The sequence below is a fragment of the Somniosus microcephalus genome, chromosome 30 (genome assembly GCF_052327205.1).
Source record: "Somniosus microcephalus isolate GS21.2 chromosome 30, FLI_Smic_1.0, whole genome shotgun sequence".
Taxonomy (NCBI): domain Eukaryota; kingdom Metazoa; phylum Chordata; class Chondrichthyes; order Squaliformes; family Somniosidae; genus Somniosus; species Somniosus microcephalus.
In genome coordinates, this window is record NC_141016.1 from 7,343,385 (window position 1) to 7,352,620 (window position 9,236).

The window sequence follows — 9,236 nt, forward strand, 5'->3', positions numbered from 1 at the left end:
AGTCGCTGAAGGTAAGCATGCAGGTGCAGCAGGCGGTTAAGAAGGCAAATGGTATGTTGGCCTTCGTAGCGAGAGGGTTTGAGTACAGGAGCAAGGATGTCTTGCTGCAGTTGTACAGGGCCTTGGTGAGACCACACCTTGAGTATTGTGTGCAGTTTTGGTCGCCTTATCTGAGGAAGGATGTTCTTGCCATGGAGGGAGTGCAGCGAAGATTCACCAGGCTGATACCTGGGATGGCAGGAATGAGATTGGGTCGATTGGGCTTATATTCGTTGGAGTTTAGAAGAATGAGAGGGGATCTCATTGAAACTTATAAAATTCTGACAGGACTGGACAGACCAGATGCAGGAAGGATGTTCCCGATGGTCGGGGAGTCCAGAACCGGGGGTCACAGTCTAAGGATAAGGGGTAAGCCATTTAGGACAGAGATGAGGAGGAATTTCTTCACCCTGAGAGTGGTGAACCTGTGGAATTCTCTACCACAGAAGGCAGTTGAGGCCAATTCATTAAATATATTCAAGAAGGAGTTGGATATATTTCTTAAGGCTAAAGGGATCAAGGGATATGGGGAGAAAGCAGGGACAGGGTACTGAATTTGGATGATCAGCCATGATCTCATTGAATGGCGGAGCAGGCTCAAGGGGCCGAATGGCCTACTCCTGCTCCTATCTTCTATGTTTCTAAGTTTCTAATAGCCACAGCCAACTGCAAGAGCCGACAGTATTTAAAAGAAAGAACTTGCATTTCTATAGCGCCTTTCACCATCTCGGGACATCCCTACTACAGCCAAATGAAGCGTAGTCACTCTTATAATGTAGGAAACTCAACATCCATTTTGCACACAGCAAGCTCCCACAAACAGCAATGACCAGATCATCTGACTTTGTTATGTTGGTTGAGGGATAAATATTGTCCCAGGACACCGGGGAGAACTCCCCTGCTCTTCTTCGAAATAGTGGCCATGGGATCTTTTCCGTCCACCTGAGGGGGTAGACGGGGCCTCGGTTTAACGTCTCATCCGAAAAATGGCGCCTCCGACAGTGCGGCACTCCCTCAGCACTGCACTGGAGTGTCAGCCTCGATTATTATCCGATAGGTATAGCGTCTCAGTCCTTGTTGATCTTTTTTATACTTTCTCTCCAGTGCCTCTACATCCTTTTTGTAATATGGAGACCAGAGATGTGCACAGCGCTCCAAGTGTGATCTAACCAAATTTAAACAGAACTTCTCTGCCTTTCAATCCGATCCCTCCAGGAAGCTCCAGGCTGCTTCTCTTTCATAAGGCTTTGACCTGGAAGTGCAGTATGTAAAAAATCTTGACACGCACTGCCCTTCCACCTCGGGAACCCTGGGTCAGAGTGCAGGACAGACCCATGGGGCAGGCAGGCGCGAGATTGCCCGAGGAATTTCAGCTCACGAAATGACCCTTAATTTGGCACCAATTGGCATCTGCTCAGGGAACTGCGGGGTTTGGGAAGGAAGAGAGAGGACAAGTAACACTGGAGCACACCAGGAGGGGACACACTCCAGACACAGGGATTAAGGCGTATTATGGGATGGAATCTAGGACACTTTCCTCCAGTTGGGTCTGTATCTGGATACACTGCACAGCATAAAATTCAGCAGTTTCACAGTTAAGACTCCCCATTAAAGCACAGCAAACAGCAGTAACATAACCCGAAATTTAAGAGCGACGAGGGATTCGGTTTACATTTCTAAATTGCCTCAGCTATTTCTAAAACCTGGCAATCCTGCAGCTGTTCCATGTGGGCAGGTGGAGAGAGTTGAAACACGTTTGTGATGCTACTTCTAGTATTGGATTACAGAAACACCCAATCTTTAAAAGAAAGAAAGGACTTGATTTATAATTGTGCTTTTTACAATTTTGTGACGTCCCAAAGCGCTTTACAACCAATGAAGTACTTTTGAAGTGTAGTCACTGTTGTAATGTAGGAAACGCGGCAGCCAGTTTTGTGCACAGCAAGCTCCCACAAACAGCAACGTGATAAATGACACGATTATCTGTTTTTGTGATGTCGGTTGAGGAATACATGTTGACCAAGACACCGGGGCGAACTCCCCTGCTCTTCTTCAAAATAGTGCCAAGGGATCTTTCAAGTCCACCCGAGAGCGCAGACGGGGCCTTGGTTTGACGTCTCATCCGAAAAACAGCACCTCCAACAGTGCGGCACTCCCTCAGCACTGCACTGGAGTATCAGCCTAGATTTTCGTGCTCAAGTCTCTGGAGTGGGACTTGAACCCATAACCTTCTGACTCAAAGGCAAGAGTGCTACCCACTGAGCCACAGCTGACATGGATAAAAATGCACCCAAATGACACTAATGAAAAAGGCACAGAAGCCCTCCACAGTCTCAGCTCCCTCAAAACATGCCAGAAATTAACAGATGCCCATTTTTATAGCTTCAAACATCAGGAGACCTTGCAAATGGAGACAAAGCAAGGGGCAGCGGGCTGTTCTCTGTTCCTAGGACGGGGTTAGAGGACAACTCCAGAAGACAAGGCACGTGTGTGCAGCTCAGCATCGAGATCCAAGGCTTCCCGCCCCTCTTAGTCAAACACTGCTTAAAAGACTTGGATTCAATGTTTTGTTTCAAACTCCTGTCACTGTTGCAGAGAACGCATGGCACAGAAACAGGCCATTCAGCCCAAAAGATCGATGCTGCTGTTTATGCTCCACACGAGCCTCCTCCCACCTCTCTTCATCTCACCCCATCAACATATCCTTCTATTGTGGTTCCCGCCACAAACTCCATCCCTCCGAGGCTGAACCACACTGTTCGCAACTTTGGTGTCATATTTGACCCTGAAATGAGCTTCCGGCCACATATCCGCAGCATAACAAAGACCGCCTACTTCCACCTCCGTAACATCGCCTGTCTCCGCCCCTGCCTCAGCTCATCCGCTGCTGGAACCCTCAACCGTGCCTTTGCTACTTCTAGACTTGACTATTCCAATGCACTCCTGGCTGGCCTCCCACATTCTACATTATGTAAACTTGAGGTCATCCAAAACTCGGCTGCCCGTGTCCTAACTTGCACGAAGTCCCGTTCACCCATCATCCCTGTGCTCACTGACCTCCATCAGCTCCCGGTTAAGCAACGCCTCGATTTCAAAATTCTCATCCTTGTTTTCAAATCTCTCCATGGCCTCACCCCTCCCTATCTCTGTAATCTCCTTCGAGATAACTGCACTCCTCTAATTCTGCCCTCTTGAGGATCCCTGATTATAATTGCTCAACTAGTGGTAGCCGTGTCTTCTATTGCCTCGGCCCTAAGCTCTGGAATTCCCTGCCTAAACCTCTCCGCCTCGCTACCTCTCTTTCCACCTTTAAGATGCTCCTTAAAACCTACCTCTTTGACCAAGCTTTTGGTCACCTGCCCTAATTTCTCCTTATGTGGCTGGTGAATACTCCTGTGCAGCACTTTGGGACGTTTTACTACGTTAAAGGCGCTATATAAATACAAGTTGTTGTATTTCTTTCTCCCTCGTGTGTTTAGCCTCCCCTTAAATGCATCTATACTATTTCACCTCAACCACTCCCTGTGGTAGCGAGTTCCACATTCTCACCACTCTCTGGGTAAAGAAGTTTCTCCTGAATTCCCGATTGGATTTAATACCAACTTTCTTTTAAACAGTCCTTTGTTCCTCTATCTCGATCTCCCGTTACCAAAAGCTTTTGGGACCAGCGCAAGCAAATCTGTCTCAAATTTACACCCGAAATGATGTTGTTTTTCCTTCTCTAACTCCCCCCCACCTCCCCCCTCCGCCCCCAACCCAACAGAGACCCCTGCAAAAAGTTGGGCAGAAACAATGCAGAAAAAAAGTTGCTTGACAAAGTTGCTCGCACACACACAAATCTCCATTCCTCTATCTGACAAAGACAGTCAACCCTTAAATTTTTAAGCCCCTTTTTACTAGGATGTGTGAAGCAGTTTCATGTTCGAGTCGTTGCATCCAGGGTGGAAATTATTGCAAAGATTTGTTTTTAACATATTGTGACAAACTCCTGTTACATTCAGCCCGGGGTGAAAACTTTCAGGGAGGGGAGAAATCGGATGAAACCCGGGATAATTTAACAGCGAGCCGCTGTATGTACTCACCAAAGATAAAATTGTCCAAATAACGACCCTTGACTCAGATGAGATCCGAACCTCTATGCTGAACAGCAGAGATTGGTCCCGATCACCGCCTCCCCTTCAATGCAAAGCCAACTCCCGCAAATTGTCCCGTTCAGCTCCCAACCCAAACCTTCAGCTGGTGGAGCACCCAGCGCCTCGTCACATTCACCCGCCCCCGCCAGAGCCACAGCCCATTGCTGCACAGACCGATGATGTAATGGTTTGAGCAGCAGCAGCCAATCAGCAAAGGGATTCCCTCACCCCCCCCACCCCCATCTCCCAAAAAAGTTTCCAGATGTGATTGGTTTGTAAGGAGTTTGGCACCGGGACAAGGTCCCACAAACAGGGGACACCATCCTGCTGGTATTACATAGTTAAAGTACAAACACACACCTCTCACCCACACAACTCTCTCACACACAAACATGCACAGAAACACACACCTCTCTCACAGCCACAGAAACACACCACACACACTTCTCTCTCACACACCTCTCTCACACACACCTCTCACCCACACAACTCTCACACACAAACATACACAGAAACACACACCTCTCCCACACACACAGAAACACACCACACACACTTCTCTCTCACACACCTCTCTCACACACACCTCTCACCCACACAACTCTCACACACAAACATACACAGAAACACACACCTCTCTCACACACACAGAAACACACCACACACACTTCTCTCTCACACACCTCTCTCACACACACACACCTCTCTCACACACACAGAAATACACCACACACACTTCTCTCACACACCTCTCTCGCACAAACACTCCTTCTTCTTCTTAGGCAGTCCCTCGGAACCGAGGATGACTTGCTTCCACATTAAAAATCACTGATTAGTCCAATGCGGGACCTGCAGTCCCTGTCACAGGTGGGGCAGACGGTGGTTGAAGGGGCGGGTGGGTGGGGTGCTTGGGCTGACGTGTGCTCCCTCCGCTGCTTGCGCTGGGCTTCCGCTTGCTCCCGGCGAAGAGACTCGAGCTGTTCAGTGCCTTCCCGGATGCTTCTCCTCCACTTTGTGCAGTCTTGGGCCAGGGATTCCCAGGTGTCGGTGGAGATGTTACACTTTTTCAAGGAGGCTTTGAGAGTGTCCTTGAAGCATTTCCTCTGCCCACCTGGGGCTCTCTTGCCGTGTCAGAGCTCCAAGTAGAGCGCTTGTTTTGGGAGTCTCGTATTGGGCATGCGGACGATGTGGCCCGTCCATCGGAGCTGATTGAGCGTGGTCAAAGCTTTGATGCTGGGGATGTTGGCCTGAGCGTGAACACTGACGTTGGTGCGCCTATCCTGCCAATGGATTTGCAGGATCTTGCGGAGGCAGCATTGGTGGTACCTCTCCAGTGCTTTGAGGTGCCTGCTGTACATGGTCCATGTCTCTGAGGCATACAGCAGGGCGGGTATCACTTTGGGTTTCAGTTCGGGTATCAGTTTGGGACACAAACACACATATACTCTCACACACACACACACCTCTCACCCACACAACTCTCTCACACACAAACATTCACCCACATATACAAACACCACACAAACACTCAACTTTTTTTAAAGGAACGAAGAGGAGCCATTCGGCCCAACAAGTCCCTCCCCACCTCGCTTGATCTAAACCCACCATCCCATGTTCTCACCGCACCCCTTTATCTCTCAATACACGTATTGAACATCTTCACTCACTTACTTCAATGTTATTCCCCTGTTTATTTATTCCCTACACTGAAATTTGTTTATCTTTGTGTGAAATCGTTCTGCCTGGATCCCCTTTTGCTTTACTTCCAATTCCCAAAAGTTAGCTTCCGCCAGCGTTACACCAGCCAACAATCACACTGAAGATAAGCAGCAGTTCCCCACTAGAGCCATGAAACAGGAACGTTGGACTTGCTAGACGCAAAAAGACCAAGGTCCATCTAAATTGCCTTCTACCCTCCTGGTAGTCGCATGGTACGATGATAATGGAGTTGTTGACCAATCATGGCAATCAATCCATTAGTCTATAACAGACCAAGACATGAGGTGAGAAAACCCCCCAGTGGTGGAGGGCTTTGGGAACCGTAGGTCCAAAGTCACCACCTCCCAAGCCGCTACACTCACCACACGTCAGGGTAGATGCTGAGAGGATGTTTCCCCTGGCTGGAGAGTCTAGAACTAGGGCATAGCCTCAGGATAAGGGGTCGGCCAATTAAGACTGAGATGAGGAGAAATTTCTTCACTCAGAGGGTGGTGAATCTTTGGAATTCTCTACCCCAGAGGGCTGTGGAGGCTCAGTCGTTGAGTATATTCAAGACAGAGATCAATAGATTTTTGGGCAGGAAGTGAATCAAGAGATATGGAGATCGGGCGGGAAAGTGGAGATGAGGTTGAAGATCAGCCGTGATCTTATTGAATGGCGGAGCAGGCTCGAGGGGCCGAATGGCCGACTCCTGCTCCTATTTCTTATGTTCTTATGTCACGTCTCAAATTGTTCATGTGCTGTAATGAAATAGAGAATCACACCAAAGTACACAGAAGGGCGAGGATTGGACAGCAGTTCCATCGAGTCCAACTCAACCAGTCAACGGTGCAACCTCAGTCATCGCCCTCACATTCCCAAATCGTGCTTTCCCCTGGGAGAGGCAAAAACGAAGAAAGTCCAATTCAGGAAACGCTCTGGAAAAATGCTCACCAACTGCCCCAGGGTCCAGGAGACAGTGACTTATGATCACTCAATCACAGTCGCAGTGAAGGAGCAACTTACCTCCTGTAACTGGACAAGTCCCCCTGTCTCAACACCACAAACCCTGCCCCCAATCTGAAAGCTGGCTAAAGGAAAACAGTGCTATTGCTGCAGAATCTTTTACTAATGCACAGCGACAGAACTAACATGCTATTAAGTCAATGAATACAGGAAAAAAAAAAATATTATTCGTTCATGGGATGTGGGCATGGCCAGCATTTACTGCCCATCCTTAATTGCCCTTGAGAGGGTCGTGGTGAGCCGCCATTTCAGAGGGCAGTTAAAAGCCAACCATATTGCTGGGGGTCTGGAGTCACATATCGGCCAGACCGGGTAAGGACAGCAGATTTCCTTCCCGAAAGGACATTAGTGAACCAGATGGGTTTTTAGGACAATCCAATAGTTTCCATGGTCATCATTACTGGAATTGGCTTTTTAATTCCAGATTAATTTCATTAATTAAATTTAAATTCCCCAGTTGCTGTGATGTGAGCTCAGGTCTCCAGATCATTAGTCCAGAGTTCAGAATTACTTGTCCAGCAACAGAACCACTAGGCTACCTTACCCCACAGAATACAGCGATATACACTGCTTGTTGTGGTTGGCCTCAGATAGACGGAAATGGGATAACCCCCCGAGCTCTCCTTTGCAGATCTGCAGGAGTGCATGGGTCTTAGCTGGAAAAGCTCTGTTATATACAGATGTAATAAGACAGAAAGATGGAAGAAGAAAGGCTTGCATTTATATAGCGCCTCTCACAACCTCAGGATGTCCCAAAGCGTTTTACAGCCAATGAAGTACTTTTTGAAGTGCAGTCACTGTTGTAATGTAGGAAATGGGGCAGCCAATTTGCGCACAGCAAGCTCCCACAAACAGCAATGTGATAATGCCCAGATAATCTGTTTTGGTGATGTTGATGGAGCGATAAATATTGGCCCAGGACACTGGGAAGAACTCCCCTGCTCTTCTTTGAAATAGAGCCGTGGAATTTTGACATCCACCTGAGAGAGCAGACTTGGTTTAATGTCTTATCCGAAAGACGGCACCTCCGACAGTGCGGCACTCCCTCAGTATTGCCCTGGAGTATCAGCCTAGTTTTTTGTGCTCAAGTCTTTGGAGTGGGACTCTGAACCCACAACCTTCTGACTCAGAGGCGAGAGTGCTGCCCACTTTTTTTTAATATATATTATTTATTGAACATTAAGAACATTTACAACATTGTGATCATTCCATTGTATCACACAAATCCATTCCGCCACTTTGCACAGCCATTCCTCCACTACATATTAACATCAAAACCTGAAGTTTAATTTGTCTCCGGTAACATATATTAATCGATTGTACTTTAAAAATTGATCATTAAATACTATCTTTAAATTCCTTTCTGAATAAAACATCCACAGAGCCTTATAATGATCTTTTAGCTTATATTTAAAATACTCTTTTAGATTTGTTCTCCACCCCTTAAAAAACAGAGCATTCCTTCTTTGCACAATCACGAATCTAGCCAAACTGAACATTAAATTAATTGCCGCTCCGCTAGACTCGGGCAGACTCTCCTGCAATCCCCATCTCAAAATTGAGTCCCACGGGATTCCCATTCCCACACTTCAGTCCCCACCCAGCAAAAAAACCTCACACAACTGTCGAACATAGTACTTAAAATCCTTTAACTGCGGACATAACACCAGTAAATGGGACAGAGTCGCATCCCATGGCCCACACACTGGGCAATTTGCCCCCTCCTCCTCCCAAACCATGTCCCTCACTATCGCTTCCGGCAACCAACCTGGAATTACCTCATATAAAACATCTTTCACACATATAATACCAGCTTTTATAAAAGCTTGATTAAATAAAACCTTTCCTTCAATGTTGGCTTACCTGTTCAAAAATAAGGGCTGTTCTAAAAATTCCTCAGCACCCTTGGGCATAAACTGCACACTTTTTAAAAATTGGGCCCAAGTCTCTACAACCCCCTTATAAAACCTAGGGAGAGATTTAATCAATTTCAAAAACATATCGCTGTATTCCATATACAATATCCCCTTCCCTCCTATCCCACTTCATCTAAAAAAATGCTCAAAACAACTCTTCCAAAAACTTGTATTTCACTTCTGAAGAAATCTCTTCACCCATTTGATGCTAAAGGATTTTTTCTTCAAATCAATATCTGGGAAATTGAGTCCTCCCTGATTACTCTGTCCAATGATGGTATTGTAAGCAACCAAGGCTGGTTTCCCTTCCCATAAAAACCTCACACAAGCCTCTCGGATGGACTTTTCCGCCCACTCAGAAATATCCTCCACCATCAATAAGTACCATAGCTTAGATAGCAGGAGAGCAGACACCACTGTCGCT

General features: G+C 47.0%; 1 protein-coding gene across 1 annotated transcript in view; it reads right to left on the reverse strand.

Moving 5' to 3' along the window:
- The window catches only part of LOC147097893 (lysyl oxidase homolog 2-like), a 102,669-nt gene extending 98,381 nt beyond the window's left edge, over window positions 1-4,288 (reverse strand). Inside the window, exon 1 of the mRNA XM_085970944.1 lies at window positions 4,122-4,288. The gene's annotated coding sequence lies outside the window, so the exon portion shown is untranslated. The remainder of the gene's footprint in view (window positions 1-4,121) is intronic.
- Between the last annotated feature and the right edge of the window lie 4,948 nt (window positions 4,289-9,236).